The sequence below is a fragment of the Chionomys nivalis genome, chromosome X, assembly GCF_950005125.1.
Source record: "Chionomys nivalis chromosome X, mChiNiv1.1, whole genome shotgun sequence".
In the NCBI taxonomy this organism is placed as follows: domain Eukaryota; kingdom Metazoa; phylum Chordata; class Mammalia; order Rodentia; family Cricetidae; genus Chionomys; species Chionomys nivalis.
In genome coordinates, this window is record NC_080112.1 from 63,368,405 (window position 1) to 63,384,401 (window position 15,997).

The 15,997-nt window shown below is 44.9% G+C and overlaps 1 pseudogene; it reads right to left on the minus strand.

Moving 5' to 3' along the window:
• Positions 1-9,851: 9,851 nt before the first annotated feature.
• LOC130868013 (60S ribosomal protein L23-like) lies at positions 9,852-10,328 on the minus strand (annotated as a pseudogene).
• Positions 10,329-15,997: the final 5,669 nt, after the last annotated feature.

Genomic DNA, 15,997 nt, shown 5'->3' on the forward strand with positions numbered 1-15,997 from the left:
CTATGTAATAGGAACTCACCCAGGCGAGCTGGACTGGGATTGATGGAGCATGTGATCAAACCAGACTCTCTGAACATGGCTGACAAGCAGGGCTGACTGAGAAGCCAAGGACAGTGGCACTGGGTTTTGATTCTATTCCATGTACTGGCTTTGTGGGAACCTAGTCTGTTTGGATGCTCACCTTCCTAGACCTGGATGGAGGGGGGAGGGCCTTGGACTTCCCACAGGGCAGGGAACCCTGACTGCTCTTTGGACTGGAAAGGGAGGGAGAGGCATAATGGGGGAGGGGGAGGGAAATGGGAGGAGAGGAGGAGGTTCAAATTTGTAATTAATAGTAATAATAATAATAAAAGGAAAAAACAAAAAATGAAATAAAAGATAAAAAAGAATACAGAACAACAGAAATTCAAACTGAGGGAACGGGCAGAGGGATGGCATCAGCCTCTTCCTTTCTTCAACTTGTCCCTGTCATTGTAACTTGAAAGGAAAACATAACCAGGAGTATCCAAGGATCTGTTGTGCAGAAATATTAAAAAGAGAGAAAGAAAATGAACCAAAAAGAAAAAAAAAACTTGCAACAGGAATGAAGGATCCCAAGAACGAAAATAATTCTCTTTCTCCTTCGGTAATAAATAGGCTTGGAGATACGATGGAGAAAGAGAGGCTTTAAGAGGCAGCAGAGCCTGCATCCAGCATCCAACCCAAGTAAGACGGCCCTGGACCTCCAGCTGTTGCAGATGCTCCCTGCTACATCTTTCCTAGCCCTGGCTTTTTATCCCTCGGGTCCTATGTGGGGTATTCCTTCCCACAGTTTCCATGGGCTACTGCAAAATCACAGGAACTTTCCTAGTCTAGCTGTCCAAAGGGCCAGTTGCATTTGTTACCTGGCTAGTGTTTGAGGTAAATGCCTGGGAAAACTCCTTTCAAACCTTTAACTCTAGCATGTGGAACAATGTATCAAAATAAAAACAAAAGAAAGCTGAAAAACTAAAAGCAAACAGGAAACCAAAGAGTTCATCTGTCCCTTCCTTAGTTTGACAGGAATGGGTGAGGTGATGTCCTGAAGGATTGGTGGCACTGGGAAGTTTCATGGGTGCCACCATTATGGTTATGGTTCATTACATGTGTTTGCATTAATCTTGACGGCAGTGGAGTTCTTGACATTAGCTATGATCATGGTGTCACTAACCTATATGGTGCCCTTGCATGTGGTTGTCTCCATTATGATGTCATGGCCATCGAAGACCCAGCCAAATAGCACAGTGGCCTCCATTTTGATGAGCTCTCCATCACGATGGTGAGACTCCAGGGTTATTGTGATCTTGGTTAGATCTGCTCAATGATAAAACGAGCCCATTTCTCCATAAGGAACATGGTCCTGTGGGAGTCACACCTCTGACAGAATAAATGTGGACAGTCATTCCCTTTCCTTAGTGTGGAGAGAACAGGGGAAGTTACTAGGTACTAGGTAGCCCAGCCATTGGGATGCAAATAAGACAATCAAGGAGGAGGAAGTTATTTCAGGGTCTCAAGTCAAGGACGCTGAGTCCACATCTCTCGCCACATAAATTTTAACTGTCAGTGCTACAGAATGTCATCTGGCTTCTTTTGAACATGCATCATATTCTGGACAGCCAGTTCCTGGGAAAGAACATGAAGGAACAAGCAGGAACGGGGAGGTGTGCTCCCTATTCACAGCTGGGGCTGTTGCTCTTGGAGCAAATAGAGAACCTGAAGGAGAACTGCTGCAGAAATATCCTTCTGTACACTGTCAGTTTATGTTGCTCTCATTGGTTGAAAATAAAAGCTGATTTTTGCATATAGGAAGGGAGAATAAGGCTAGGTGGAAAAGCCAAACCGAAAATATAGAAATAAGGGTTTAGTCAGGGAGAGAGTAATGTGATCCAGCTGCTAGAGGAGCAAAATGTGTTAGAGAATAGGTAAATCCACGAAGCCATGTGGCAAAATGTAGACCAATAGAAATGGGTTAGATTAAGTTTTAAGAGCTAGTTAGTAATAAGCCTGAACTATGGGCCAAACATTCTATTGATAAAAAAGAACTTTGAGAGCAGTGGAGACAGTGGAGGCCTGGCTTGTGACCTTTCTGAGGAAAGTTTGAGAGTCACTTAAAGTATTTCTCTGGACCCGTCTGTTTCTTTCCATTAAATGTCTGTGATTCTGGTCAGTCAAGCCACAGGAGTCAGCTGTGAGCTGGAAGGAGGTGGGTGGTCCTTGGACTTCCCACAGGGCAGGGAACCCTGACTGCTCTTTGGGCTGATGAGGGAGGGGGACTTGCTTGGGGGAGAGGGAGGGAAATGGGAGACAGTGGTGGGGAGGAGGCAGAAATCTTTAATTAATAAATAAATCAATAAAAGTAATGCAAAAAAATAAATTATAGTCTCTCTCTCTCTCTCTCTCTCTCACACACACACACACACACACACACAAAAGAATAGAGCATCATTCAGGGGACAACTCTGGTCAATACACAGAAGTTGTTTTCCAAAGGGAGTCAAGGTTGTACTTCATGCTGGCTTTCAACCTAGGTCATATGGAATAGTCTCTCAGATGGGACTGGTTGTTAATGTATGAAGGGGTCATGAAGAGCAGCTGAGGCTTGGCACTGTGAGAGGCCAGAAGAGGTCATGGAAGGTGCAGCCTCAGTAGCTGCTGAAGCCAAGAGTTGAAGGGGTCATGCAGAGAAGGTGACGCTTGGTCCCATGGACAGAGTGCAGGAGTGCTCCTGGGGAAAGTGCAGCCCAGTTACAGAGATGGAGCCCAGAATTGTGAGATTCCAGTCTCACATGACATTGGCCAAGGACAGCAGCAGGCATGGAGCAGGTCTGAGCATGTGAGACAAGCCATGTGTGCTGTAGCAAGCCATGATGGAGCTCTGAAAGTCCTCACTGAACCCAGCAGCCTGACACTGAGATATCTATTGGTGGGGTTTACTTTTGATGTGTGCAGCGAGGGGCTGTGCCCTGCTTCTTCCATCTTGGAACAAGAAATTCTTTAACTTATTGTGATATTACAGGAGACCCACAGACTGAACATTCACAGAAACTTGGATTTTAGAGAGATTTATAATATATTAGGGAATTTGGACTTTAAGTGCTTGGGTTTTCAAAGACTATGGGATGTTTAGAACTTAGATTCTTATATTGCTGGTGTTAATGTGTGATCCTGGAGATGAACAGAAAAGTATAGGTTACCTCTGGTCAGTGATGTGTTTATGTATCAACTTGGCAAAGGATTAGTTCTAAGGCTTAGTTTTTGTCAAGTTGGCATAAACTAGAGTTAGCTTAGAGGTTGGAAATCTCACTTGCGAAAGGGCTCCTTCAGCTCTGGCCGTAGACAGGCCTGTACCACATTTTATAAATTAGTGATTGATGGGGGAGGATGCAGCCCACTGTGGGTTGTGCCAACCAAGACCATGGGGTCCTAGGTTTCAATGGATACTGAGTAGGCCATGCGGAGAGATCCTGTAGGTGGCAATTTTTAATGGCGCGTGCATCAGCATATCTTCTAGGCTCCTGGCTGTCCTGTTTGTGTTTCTGCCTTGAATACCTTTGAAAGCTTCTCAACTTTCCAAATGCTGTGACCCTTTAATATATTTCCTCATGTTGTGGTGACCCCAACACAAAACTATTTTGTGCCAATATCATAGTTGTAATTTAGCTACTATTATGTATTTTATATGCAGGAAATCTTATATTTGTCCCCTGTGGGGGATCATGATACAGGATGAGAACCACTCTTTTGGATGATGAAATGTGATTTGAAATAGTAAGCAAAATAACCCTTCCCCCTCCAAGTAGCTATTCATCGTGGTGTCTAGTTACAGCAGCAGGAACCCTAACTAAGACAACTTCCAGGTCCTCTCTAAACAGCTCCATGAAGCTGGGAAGTAGATGCTGAAACATATTAGCCTATGGGGGTCATTCTCACCCCAACCAGCACATCCCACACCCTGGCCTCATGGGCTCCTGGCCACATCATAATGCAAAATGCACTTTGTTCAACTTAGAATGTCCACATAGTCTTTCAAACATCAACAATGTTTAAAAGAACAGAGTCTGTTGTGGAACATTGCATTAACTATGTTAAGTTTTGTTATATTTGCTTGTGTTACAGAATACTACATTAACTATGTAAGGTGGGTTCCATTTCAGTATGCAGCATTTGTTTAATTATGTAAAGATGTGTTACACTTTTTATGCTGCGTTAATTAACCACATAGAGGTGTGTTGCTTTCCCTGTCTAAGGTACATGACTGGTCTAATAAAAAGCTGAAGAACTATAGGTAGGCAGAAGAGGGATAGGCGGGGCCTGTAGCTAGAGAGAAGGATTAGGAGGTGGAGTCTGTGCTAGAGGAGAATTAGAGGAGCGTAGAAAGAGAGGGAGACTGGGGCCCAGCCAGGCAGCCACCAACTACCCAGATATGGAGGAAGCCCTGGAAGTAGGACCCACAGAAAAACAGAAAGGTCAAAATCCCCGATGCACGATGGAGTTGAGGAGAATCAGGTTAACATGAGTTATAACATAGAGAGGGATAAGCTAAGCTATGGCTGAGCATTCAGAACTAATATCTCCATGTCGTGATTGGGGAGCTGATGGTGTCCCCCCAAAACCATTTACAAGCGTCTATTATGAGACTCAAAGCAATGTCTTACATTGTTAGATCTGTGTAACTCATAAAGCAAATTATAACCTTCAAAACATAATGCACAGAATATATATTACCATTGGGAAGGGAGGAATGACAACATAGTTAGGACATACTGAAGCAGAGCAAGCCTGAAATTCTTCAGGGCAAAATACAAATCCTGTATCTCTGTGTCTGATATTGGGGGGCTTACATGCTACACTGAACTTGGCTGTTTTACTCTTTTGGATTTTGGAGGGCATGTCACCCAGATCCCTACGAAATCACACATGAAGTGTTATTCTTTCTTATAAATGCCTGACCTTCGCTTGGGTTGTTTCTAGCCAGCATTTCCTATCTTAAATTGTCCTCTCTATTTTGCACCTGCAGCATTTCCTTTTCTTCTGCACATCTTTCCTTCTTGCTTGCTGGATGGCTGGATGGCTGGCCCTTGATGGTCTCCTCTCCTCCTTGTGTCTTGCTCCACCTCCAGATTTCCCCTTCTATTTTCACTCTCTGCCTGCTAGCAGATCCTATCTTTCCCCTGCCTTGCTATTAGCCACTCAGTTCTTTATTGGACCATCAGGTGTCTTAGACAGGCACAGTAACACGGATTCCCAGAGTGAAACAAGTACAACATAAACAGAATGAACACACCGTAAAGTAATATTCCACATCAGTCCACCACTGCAGCCTTGAGGCCTGGAATACCCCATCCTCTCTTGGGGTGATTCAACTACTCCCTGTCTGCCGTCTCCTATGCAGGTTTCTCCTGGATCTTGTATCTTCAAGATCCAGGTCTCCAGGGCATTCCAGTCTTCACTTCAGTACATCACACAGAGGCTTCCCAAGGCTGCTCAGCAGGGACCCTCTGACATAAGCCTGGCCTCAGATCCTCACTATGAACATGGAAGATCGCACTTCCCTTTTCCTAGTATAACCTTCATGACTCAAATCCAGCATCACCTAGACAACACTGCCAAGCTTAGCCATAAACTTGGGGGAACCCTCAGCCACTTAAGTACATTTGAGTATCTTGGATTGGTTGCTGCGTTTAGGCCTCTTTACCTTTCACAGGTTGGGAACCTGGCTGTGTGCAGTCCTGCCCTAAATGAACTCTTCCCTTTCTTCTTCAGTGTATCAGGCAACTCTTGAATAACTCTATGGCTTTCATCAGAAGCTTTGGTTCCAACACTAACTTCCCCATTGTCCCTTTCTCCTCAGACTGCACATACTGTCTTGAGTTTTGTCCCTCTTGTTCCTTTTGTTTGCACACCTCCAAAGAGACAATAGAGATAACATGACAGAGGCAGGATTTAACTCTTGAAACCTTCTCCACCAAGGAAATCCATCCTCTGTTTTTAAATTACTCCAGGTGTGAACTAAAGAGGAGGGCTTAAAGTAGGGAAAATATCGCCAGACTGGCCACTGTCCCACTTGAACTGGGCCTCCAACATTTTCACAGGCCTCAGCACCATTGTCTTTCAAGCTCCAACTAGGATGGTCCATAAATCTCCAGCTACAGCATTCAAGGGCTTTTCCTGTACGAAATCCTAAACGTGTCCACATTCCCCCTAAAAATCACATGGTCATGTTTTACACAGCAACAGCCAACTTCCTGGAACCAGGGTCTACATCACTTTCTTTTCTAATGCTTCAGCAAGGCACCAGAACCAAGGCAACTTTAAGAAGTAATAATTTAACTAGTCTTGAAGTTCTAGAGGGTCAGAGGTCATGCCGGCAGGGCAATGATGGCAGTGAGAATGTCTGAGGGTTCACATCTCCAACCACAAGCAGGAGGCAATGGCTCAATGGCTAAGGCAGGAGTCTTTTAAAACCTTAGTACTGGACTGTAGCATGGATTCTAGTTGATCTTAATGAATAAAATCTGGAGTCAGATGGCAGGGGTTAATGCTGAACATCAGAGAAGCAGTGCGGCCAGCCACTAGTGAGTTCTCATCTCTACCAATGCTCAGACATGAATGGCAATCCTGTCCTCAGACTGCAACCTCAGACTGCAACTGTGTCCACCAAAGCCCTGACTGCCCTAGCTCTGCTCTCTTTCCACACTATATTCCTCTCTCCACCAGTGATGTCACTCCTGTCTCCATTGCCCTAGTGCTGGGAATAAATGGGTGGGATCCCAATGCTGGGATCACCTTTCTGTGAGTACTCTTTCTCTTCTATACAGATTCCTACTAGTGTAGCCCAGGGTGGCCTTGATCTTAGAGGTCTGGCTGTGTCTGTCTCCCTTGTCCTGGGACGAAAGGTATGTGCAAATACTTCCTGGGCCTCAGTGGCTTAGGTTTGCACTCTGATCTTCAGGCAAGCTTTATTCATTAAAACATAAACAAAATATCACAAACTGTATTTATTAAAACAGAAGCACAATATCACTACACTTGACCCAGGGACACACATCCTCCATCGATGCTACACTTCCTCATCCTTTTCAAAAGGTCCATCAGCTGGGGACCAAGAACAACAGGACCCTATGGAGGTCATTCTCCTTCACACCACCTGAGGGCACAACTTATCCCTCATTGACTCTCAACCACCCGAATATCCTGACCACTCATGAAATACTTTGCTTTTCCACAGGGAAACTTTACCTCGTGGGTTGTACTCAGCTTTGACTGGTAGTGTGTATGTTGCTTGTGCTGTTTTCTGTTACTCAGGAACTATAATCCTGGGGTCCTTACTGATCCACAATTGTATTGTCCTGAGACACACAGGCTACCACAGCATGGATGGGGACTAATCTCTCCCAAATGAGAGGAAGTGAACACTCTCCTGCATAGGTTTGAAATCCAAGACACACCTCCAAATTGTTAGAAACAGCCCATAATCTCAGTGTTTCAGAAAGGCACACACACAAACAAAGTGTGTTCTCTCAGGTAGGACAGTCCCTTGGAAAATAAGATGTGTCAGAACCTAATCCAGCCCAGAAACACACTGGACCAATATAGCAGTACCCCAAACACACATTTTAACCCTGATGTACATGGTTAACTGTACCTCAGTCCTTGGGTGGGAACTTGAATTCATAATCTGCCATGATTGTTTCCTTGGCACACAGGGGGAGGGGAGGCTCTGGAAGTATGAGTCCTTTCTGGAATTTGTTCACCTTTGTGGTCGCTGTCGTGTGTCTTTGTTTTCAATAACATTTCTCAGTCTGAGCACAGAGGGAGAGTTTGAAAGAAATACTTTATTACAGGATGCTTATGATAGACGATTTAGGAAGTACTTCTGTACAGCAGGATGTGTGTGTGCTACTGTGATACCATTGAGTACCTTGTCTTGAAGTTGATAAGGTTTAGGGATACGGTGGAAGGCAATGTCAGGGGATGATCTACTCAGTCCAGTTCTTGCTCCTGGTGTCCAGGAGCCTTGTAGTTTCAGTCAGTGTGGTTTCCTTGAGAAGGCTGTCCTTGGGGGGAATGTGAAGAGGAAGAGCTGGACACCCTGGTTGCTATTCCAAGACTCAGCTGATGGCAGAACAAGAGCCATTTGATTAGAACCTCCTGGCATTTCTGGGCTCTAGGAAGTTTGAGGTGATAGGCAAAAAAAAACACTTTAAATTTTACCAAGGAAAGACACTGACCAATATTCTTGAGCTCCTTGTACCCTCAAGTGCCTAGCCTCTGTCCCCCTCACCTCAAAGCCTCTGTGTGGTGCATACAAGTGGTATTGTTTTTTACCCATATCCTGGTCTCTAGTGACCTTCACATGACAGCTGACTTACTGCATATCCTGTGGTTTTCCTCCCAGATTCTAATGCAATTTTCGTTTGCTTTTCTTCTGAATATCTATCTATCTATCTATCTATCTATCTATCTATCTATCTATCTATCTATCTATCTATCCATCCATCCATCCATCCATCCACCCATTTAAAGAGAGTAAGGACTTGAGAAAGGAAGCCCTTATTTTCCCAGAAACAGGAGATAATCTCTGGAGGAAAGCAAGCTGAGAATTAGAGCCCAGCTCTGTGACTTCTTGAATCAGCCCTGCTAGAACCAGGAAGCTTCCTGTGTGAGACCAGAAATAATAAGGAAAATGGTGTTCCTCACACACGCTAGACCTGCAGGACATGACGCCATCTGGTGGGACACTGAATACCCCGGGAACCACTACAGGGAAGGATTTCCAACCTCCATGTCTTCACATGCCAGACCATGTGGGCTGCAGAGAACTAGGCTCTCACCTGACCCTCCCGGACACATCACCAAGTGGTACCTGACAGAGCCAGCTGAATCTCAGAAGTTCACTTTTCAGGTCAGAGGAGCTGTGCCAGCAATTATCTACACACCCACGGATTTCTGCTGTTCTCAACCCTGGCCAAAAGGCTGCTTTTGCAGTGGGTAGTGGTGAATGCAGAGAGTCATCCCTGGTCAAACTGCTGAGGATAGATGGCCCCTGGGATGGCAGCCCTAACTGAGACATCGGTATCAGGCCCAGCACCACACCCAAGGCTCAGGGAACATCAATGAAGTGGGGAGGAAAGAATTTAAGAAGAGGAGGGTGGGGACCACTGCTGGGGAATGGTGTCTTCTGCACATGACATTTGGTTGCAGATATCATGAGCTCAAAGCAACTGTGGCGAGACCTACACAAGTTCAAGCCAGTCAGTTTTCCACCATGCTGTGCAGAGGGAGGAGGCTCAAGAGGTCAGTGTTCTCGCAGAAAAGCTATTGGTAGTTGATGGATGTTGGGAGATTGTAGAGCCATTCTTCTTAAGGAGTGTGGCCTATGGTAGAGTGCCCAGGCTCAGGTTGCTGGTTCCATACCCTTGTGTATCTGGGCAGTACTAAAAAGACCAGTGTGCTACTTTTTTAAAAAAATATATTTATTTATTTATTTATTATGTATACAATATTCTGTCTGTGTGTATGTTTGCATGTCAGAAGAGGGCACCAGACCTCATTACAGATGGTTGTGAGCACCATGTGGTTGCCAGGAATTAAACTCAGGACCTTTGGAAGAACAGGCAATGCTCTTAACCACTGAGCCATCTCTCCAGCCCCAGTGTGCTACTTTTTAAAGTAAATCAGAAGAGGACATGATGGTGGAAGGGGGTTAATGTGACTGGATGCGGGGAGCATTCCAGTGGGGAGTGGCAGGAGGCATTGAGGGTAGATGTAATCAAGATATATTGTAAATATGTAGGAAATAATCAGAGGTTAATTATAAGAACTAATTTTTTTTAAGGTGTCAAGAAAACCTTTTAATGAATCTATTTTACAAATGCACCGGAGAGTCACGCAATGCTGCCTGCATTTGATGCAATCCTGGGCCACAAGTCCGCACACTCCTTTGCAACTGGGCCCGTGAGAGCAGAACCTTTCATCTCGCCTTTATTGTTTACTATGACCCCCGCGTTGTCTTCAAAATAGAGAAACACCCCATCTTTTCTTCGATATGACTTTCGTTGTCGAATTACAGCGGCTGGATGGACCTTTTTTCTTAGCTCTGGTTTGCCTTTCTTAACCGTGGCCATCACCATGTCGCCCACACCCGCAGCAGGAAGTCTGTTCAGTCGTCCCTTGATTCCCTTCACAGAGATGATATACAAATTATTGGCTCCTGTATTGTCAGCACAGTTGATCACAGCTCCTACCGGAAGACCCAGGGATATCCGGAATTTCGCTCCGGAGGACCCACCACGTCCTCACTTCGACATCTTGAATGCCCGGAAAGAGTCAAAAAGCTATAAGAACTAATTTTAACATTTTTTGAGTTTTAAACTTCACACATCAGAATTCTAGAGTCACAAAGAAATCTTCCACTGTACCATGTTATGATAAAAGCCTAGCTTAAAGGGCCCCAAATGGCCAAGACGCTTTTGATATCCAAATATCATATTTGATACTCAGTCTGTTGAGATCATGACAGGGAGGGCTTTAAATATATGTTAGCGGTGCCATACATAGTTCAAATACATAAAAAACAAACCATCATGGAATGTACCAGAGAGCATAGGCCACAAGTCCATGCATATAAAGATACTGGATTTCTGGTACCCATGGTACCATAAGCCCCTTGGAGAAGAATGGGCTTGTCAAAATGTGGTTTGCTGAGAACACTAGCTATCCATATGAAGAGAATCCTACTGGATTTCAGATACACACTTCCTGTAGTAAAGACCTGGCTGTGAGAGTCAAGAGCATGCAGACTGTAGCAGGCCATGTAGAGACTACGGTTAGGACGTTTCCTTCACTCCTGCTCCCTTCGTTCTGTCTTCCTTTCTCTTTTGGATGAGTTTACTGTGGATGCTTGGCCTGTGGGACACCACAGAACTGTGAGGCCTGGCCCCAGAAACTGTTTCTCTCCATTTTGTGTTTGTGTTTACTTTTTACATTACCAAGCAAAGCATCAGAATAACTTATGGCCCTTTCTCACATAAATTGTCTTTGTAGTTTCTCTGGATTTCTCCTATCCTTTCTGGCTCTACCTCCTCCCACCTGTAGCCTTTCACCCCAGTAGACCTCTTTCTGCCTTCAGGTCGCATGTACTTATCATTGCCCCACCAATTTTCCCCCAAGATCTCTATTGCCCTCTATGGATCCTCCCTAAAGTCCAGATACTATAGTTTTGTACAGTTATCTATAAAAGAATTGCACTAGTCATGAAGCACATTATTATTAGATGTGACTATATATGAAGCACATTATTATTACATCTGACTGTATTAGTGCCAAGATTTTCTCCTGTTAACACAATACCATACACAGCAGGTTAAATTCAAGCAACAAGGCCCTGAAGTGAAAACTGTGTGTACACACAGGGACCTGAAATTAAATTGATAATAGTTAAATCAGCAATCACAAAATTGGGAACCAGAACCTGTGCAGCTTATAGGAGTTCATTTTGTACCAGGTTTTGCACAGAAGTGATGTGGGATTCCTCGCTGTATGCTGAATACCATTGCTTAATACAGAAACTGCCTTGATCTATTGATAGGACAGCAGTTAGGTAGGCGGTAAAAACTAAACTGAATGCTGGAAGAAAGGAGGCAGAGTCAGAGAGAAGCCATGAAGCCCTACCAGAGACAGGTGCTGGAAACTGAACCTGGTAAGCCACAGCCATGTGGCAATACACGGATTACTAGATTTGTTTGAATTAGTATATGAGTGTTAGCTCATAAGGAGCTAGAGCTAATGGGGCAACCAGTGTTTTACATAATATAGTTTCTGTGTGATTATTTCAGGACTGAACTGCCAGGCCACTGAGAAATGAAGAAGTGGCTTTCTTTCACACAGAAGAGCAAAGCCAAAACTCCACCACTGTGAGAATGTTTGATAGCTTGGTAGAAACCAGAGTGTCAATCACTTTCAGATGGAAAAATTCTATGGCTGTTTGGTATACGCGGGCCAACAGGGTTTCTCTGTGTTGCTGGTGGGACGGATATTTATGACAGAAAACATACTGGGCCAACTGGAGCTACATAGAGAGATACAGTCTCAGATAACAACACCCCCATGACGACAGTCCAGGTTCTCCCTATTTGTAAAACTAGCACTGTGCCCAGTCAAAAAGCAGCCAGGGATTCTGGTTTTAGAGGCTCCTCCATGATGAAGGTATGAAAATGCTCATGATAATAACAAAACCATTGTAAAGACCCTCTCTGTCCATTTACTGTAGAATGGTGGGACACGGTCACATAAACTTGTGCTCATGGCTGAATGCTCGTCAATGATGGTGAGGATTTACACTATATGGTCCTGAGAGGGTACATGGATGGGCCTGGCATATAAAATACAATGCAGAAGAAGGGAAGCGATCCACAAATAGAAACATGTGGTATGGTACCTACTATATAGCTCCATATAAACTGCATTGTTTATGGAATTGCACCCTACAGCATTCCAAGCAGGGAGACCTGAAGAGCTGGCTGGACTTTTCAGATTTCATTATCAATTGCTTCAATCGCCAGGTTCCACACCTATAGGTGGAAGGGTGCCAGTCAGTTTGGGCCCCATTTGTTCTCTGACTTCTGCACCAGGATGGCAAAAGGCCAAGTATGTGAAGAACTTAAACCCAGGAGTTGGCTCAGAGGAACCAATCCTGAGGAGTGTTTATGTTTGTGTGTGTGTGCTTGTGTGTCAACAGGCATAGAACCAGATTCCTTACACAAGTTTGTTGATATCTTGATCACTCAGCTATGGTTCTAGTACTGTTATACTATTTGTTTAGAGACCTGAAATCTAACTTTGTTTCAAAGCTGCCCTTGAACTTGGGATCATATTCTCTCAGCATCAACAGTGACAGAGATGCAGGTCTGTCCCATCAATCAAGGCTACTCTTAAGAATTTTAAAGATTTGATTATGGAAGTGTTCACGTTTGTTAAGATTACTCCAAGATTTCAGTTTGTGGAGAGCACCTATATTCTTGGAAGCAGCCTGGATTCTTTAAGAATTCCCATGGGGCCACTTGGCCAACAACTCTATTAGATGTAACCTAACCCCAATACTGAAACTTCCTTTGGTGATAAGAGATGGGCAGTTGGGATTCTGTCTCACGCATTATTTGGTGATTTCCTTTCAATCACCATCACATATGTATATATTTGAGGAGGTTTCTACTGTTTTAGCTTTCTATAATACCTCTCAAATAGTCCTTAATATCACTGTCTCTCCCAATGTAACCCTGTGTACGGAAAGAGTACAAGAGTCAGCATGACAGGAGGACCCTAAAAGAAAATGTCCCTCTAAGTCAACGTGAGCAAAGCTCACAATGACTTCTCGAATTTTGCATGCAAATGGATGGAAATAGAAAATACTATCCTGAGTGAGGTAATCCAGACCCAAAAAGAAGATCATGGGATGTACTCACTCATAATTGGTTTCTAGCCATGGATAGGGGGCCACTGAGTCTATAATTTGGGGTCCTAAAGAAGCTGAACAAGAGGGCAAACCCAAGGAAAAACGTATAGTTATCCTCCTGGCTATGGGAGGTGGACAAGATTGCCGGGCAAAAAATTGGAATCTTGGGGGTGGAGTGGGATTGGAGATGGAGTGAGAAAGGTGTGGGGGAGAGGATGAGGGGAACTTGGGGAAACGGGATGATTGGGGATATAGGAAGGTTGGATAGGGGAGCAGGGAAACTCATATCTTAGTTAAGGGAGCCACCAAAGGGTTGGCAAGAGACTTGAACTTGGAGTGGCTCCCAGATGCCCAGGGCAATGTCCCCAGTTATTTCCTTGGGCACCTGACGATAGGGAACCTGAAATGAACCTATCCTATAGCCATACTGATGAATATCTTGCATATCACCATAGAACCTTCAACTAGCGATGGATGGAGATAGAGACAGAGACCCACACTGGAGCACCGGACTGAGCTCCCAAGGCCCTAATGAGGAGCAGAAGGAGGGAGAACATGAACAACGAAGTCAGGACCACGAGGGGTGCACCCACCCACTGAGACAGTGGGGCCAATCTGTTGGGAGCTCACCAAGGCCAGTTGGACTGTGACTGAAAAAGCATGGGATGGAACCGGACTCTCTGAACATGGCGGACAATGGGAGCTGACAAGAGGCCAAGGACAATGGCACGGGGTTTTGATCCTACTTCAGGTTCTGGCTTTGTGGGAGCCTAGACAGTTTGGATGTTTGTAGCTAGCTGCATGAAGCCACACCTGATGGCAATGTAGAGAGCTGCGTGGAGTCGCACCTGATGGTGCTGGCTCCCGCCCTCTGCGATCCCGAAAGCGAGTGCTCTCTGTGATAATCAACTCCTATGGCTAAAGCCTGACTTATGCTATTATCATGCAATGACTGTCAGCTGCTTGCATATGCGTGGACCTATGGGCAGTGCCCACCTGGCAATCTGAGGTTGGCGGCCCAGGCCTACTTAAGGGCTGGGAGAGGTTGGCCCGGGGGAGAGAGGAAGAGAGAAGGAGAGAAAGAGAAGGGAAAAGATTGCTGTGAATAAAGTCCTGGAATAAACTGCAGTGAGAAGAGCTCTGGTGGTCGCGTCATCCTTGCTGGACAAGGGGGGCCGCGACAGTTGGTGGCCCGTACGGGGAACAAGACAAGTGGTGCCGCATACGGGGATCCTCCAAACCTCTCTCCGTGGAGCCCAGAACTTGCTGCAGTCAGGGGGTGCACCGATATCCTCAGGTAAGAGGACCGCGAAAAGCGGGTTTTCTGCTCTCACCGGTAGAAATAGGGAGAGCAGGATAAAAGTAGAGCCGCGACAAGAAGCAGACAGGTTAAAAGTGAAAAAGTACAAATCTAACATTTGTTCAAGATGGGCGCTTCATCTTCACATCCAATTTTTTTAGCTCTTAAAGGTGTCAAAACAGTTTGGAGGCTAGTGTGGCGTTGTTTGAAAGATCAAGGGTATAATGAAGCAATAGAGAATAGCCAGGCTGCCTTAGAGATTCAACAGGAGGAGAGATCTGAGAGAGCAGCCTCTAAAAAGGTTATGTTTGATGCTGGGTCAGGTAAAGGAATGAGGAAAAAGGACCCACGAAAAGGAAAAACAGGTTTACATACTAATCTGTCAGAACTGGAGGAGTCGGATATTTCCACTCATTCAGAGTCTGATGATGATGATGAGGAGGAAGAGGAGGGCTTTTATGTAGTCCCTCTAGAATCTATCCGTAAGATCAAGAGGAAAGAAAGGGAGGAACAGAAGAAAAAAACAACTTGAAAGTACAAGAAGGAGTGTAACTCCTTCAGCCCCCCCTCAGTATCCTGAGGTCATGGGAGCAGAAGGAGGGACTTCTTTCAGTCCTGGAGTATGGAAGGAAGTCAGAGCAGAAATGATAACCCAGAAAGGAGATAGAATGATGACTGCTTTCCCAGTGTTTCAAGATCAGCAAGGCAACAGATATCATGAGCCCTTAGATTTCAAAGTTATTAAAACGTTGGCAGAGTCTGTCCGGACCTATGGCGTTTCAGCCTCCTTTACGGTGGCTCAGGTGGAGGCTTTGCATAGGTATGCTATGACTCCAGCTGATTGGATGAATCTTGCAAAGGCTTGCTTATCCCCTGGTCAATATTTGGATTGGAAAGCTTCTTTAATTGAATTTGCCAATGGCCAAGCTGCGATAAATTTGGCAGCTGGAGGAGCTCAAGCAGAATGGGATACGGATATGCTACTCGGACAAGGTAGATTTGCCAATCAGCAAAATGGATATCCACCTCAGGTGTATGAGCAAATTAACAATCTTGCTACTCGAGCCTGGAAGTCTTTACCCAATAGAGGGGAAGTAAGAGGTAATTTGACAAAGATTATCCAAGGACCTACAGAGCCTTTTTCTGATTTTGTGGCCAGACTGGTGGAAGCGGCAGGAAAGATATTTGGTGATCCTGACATGGCTATGCCATTAGTCAAGCAGTTA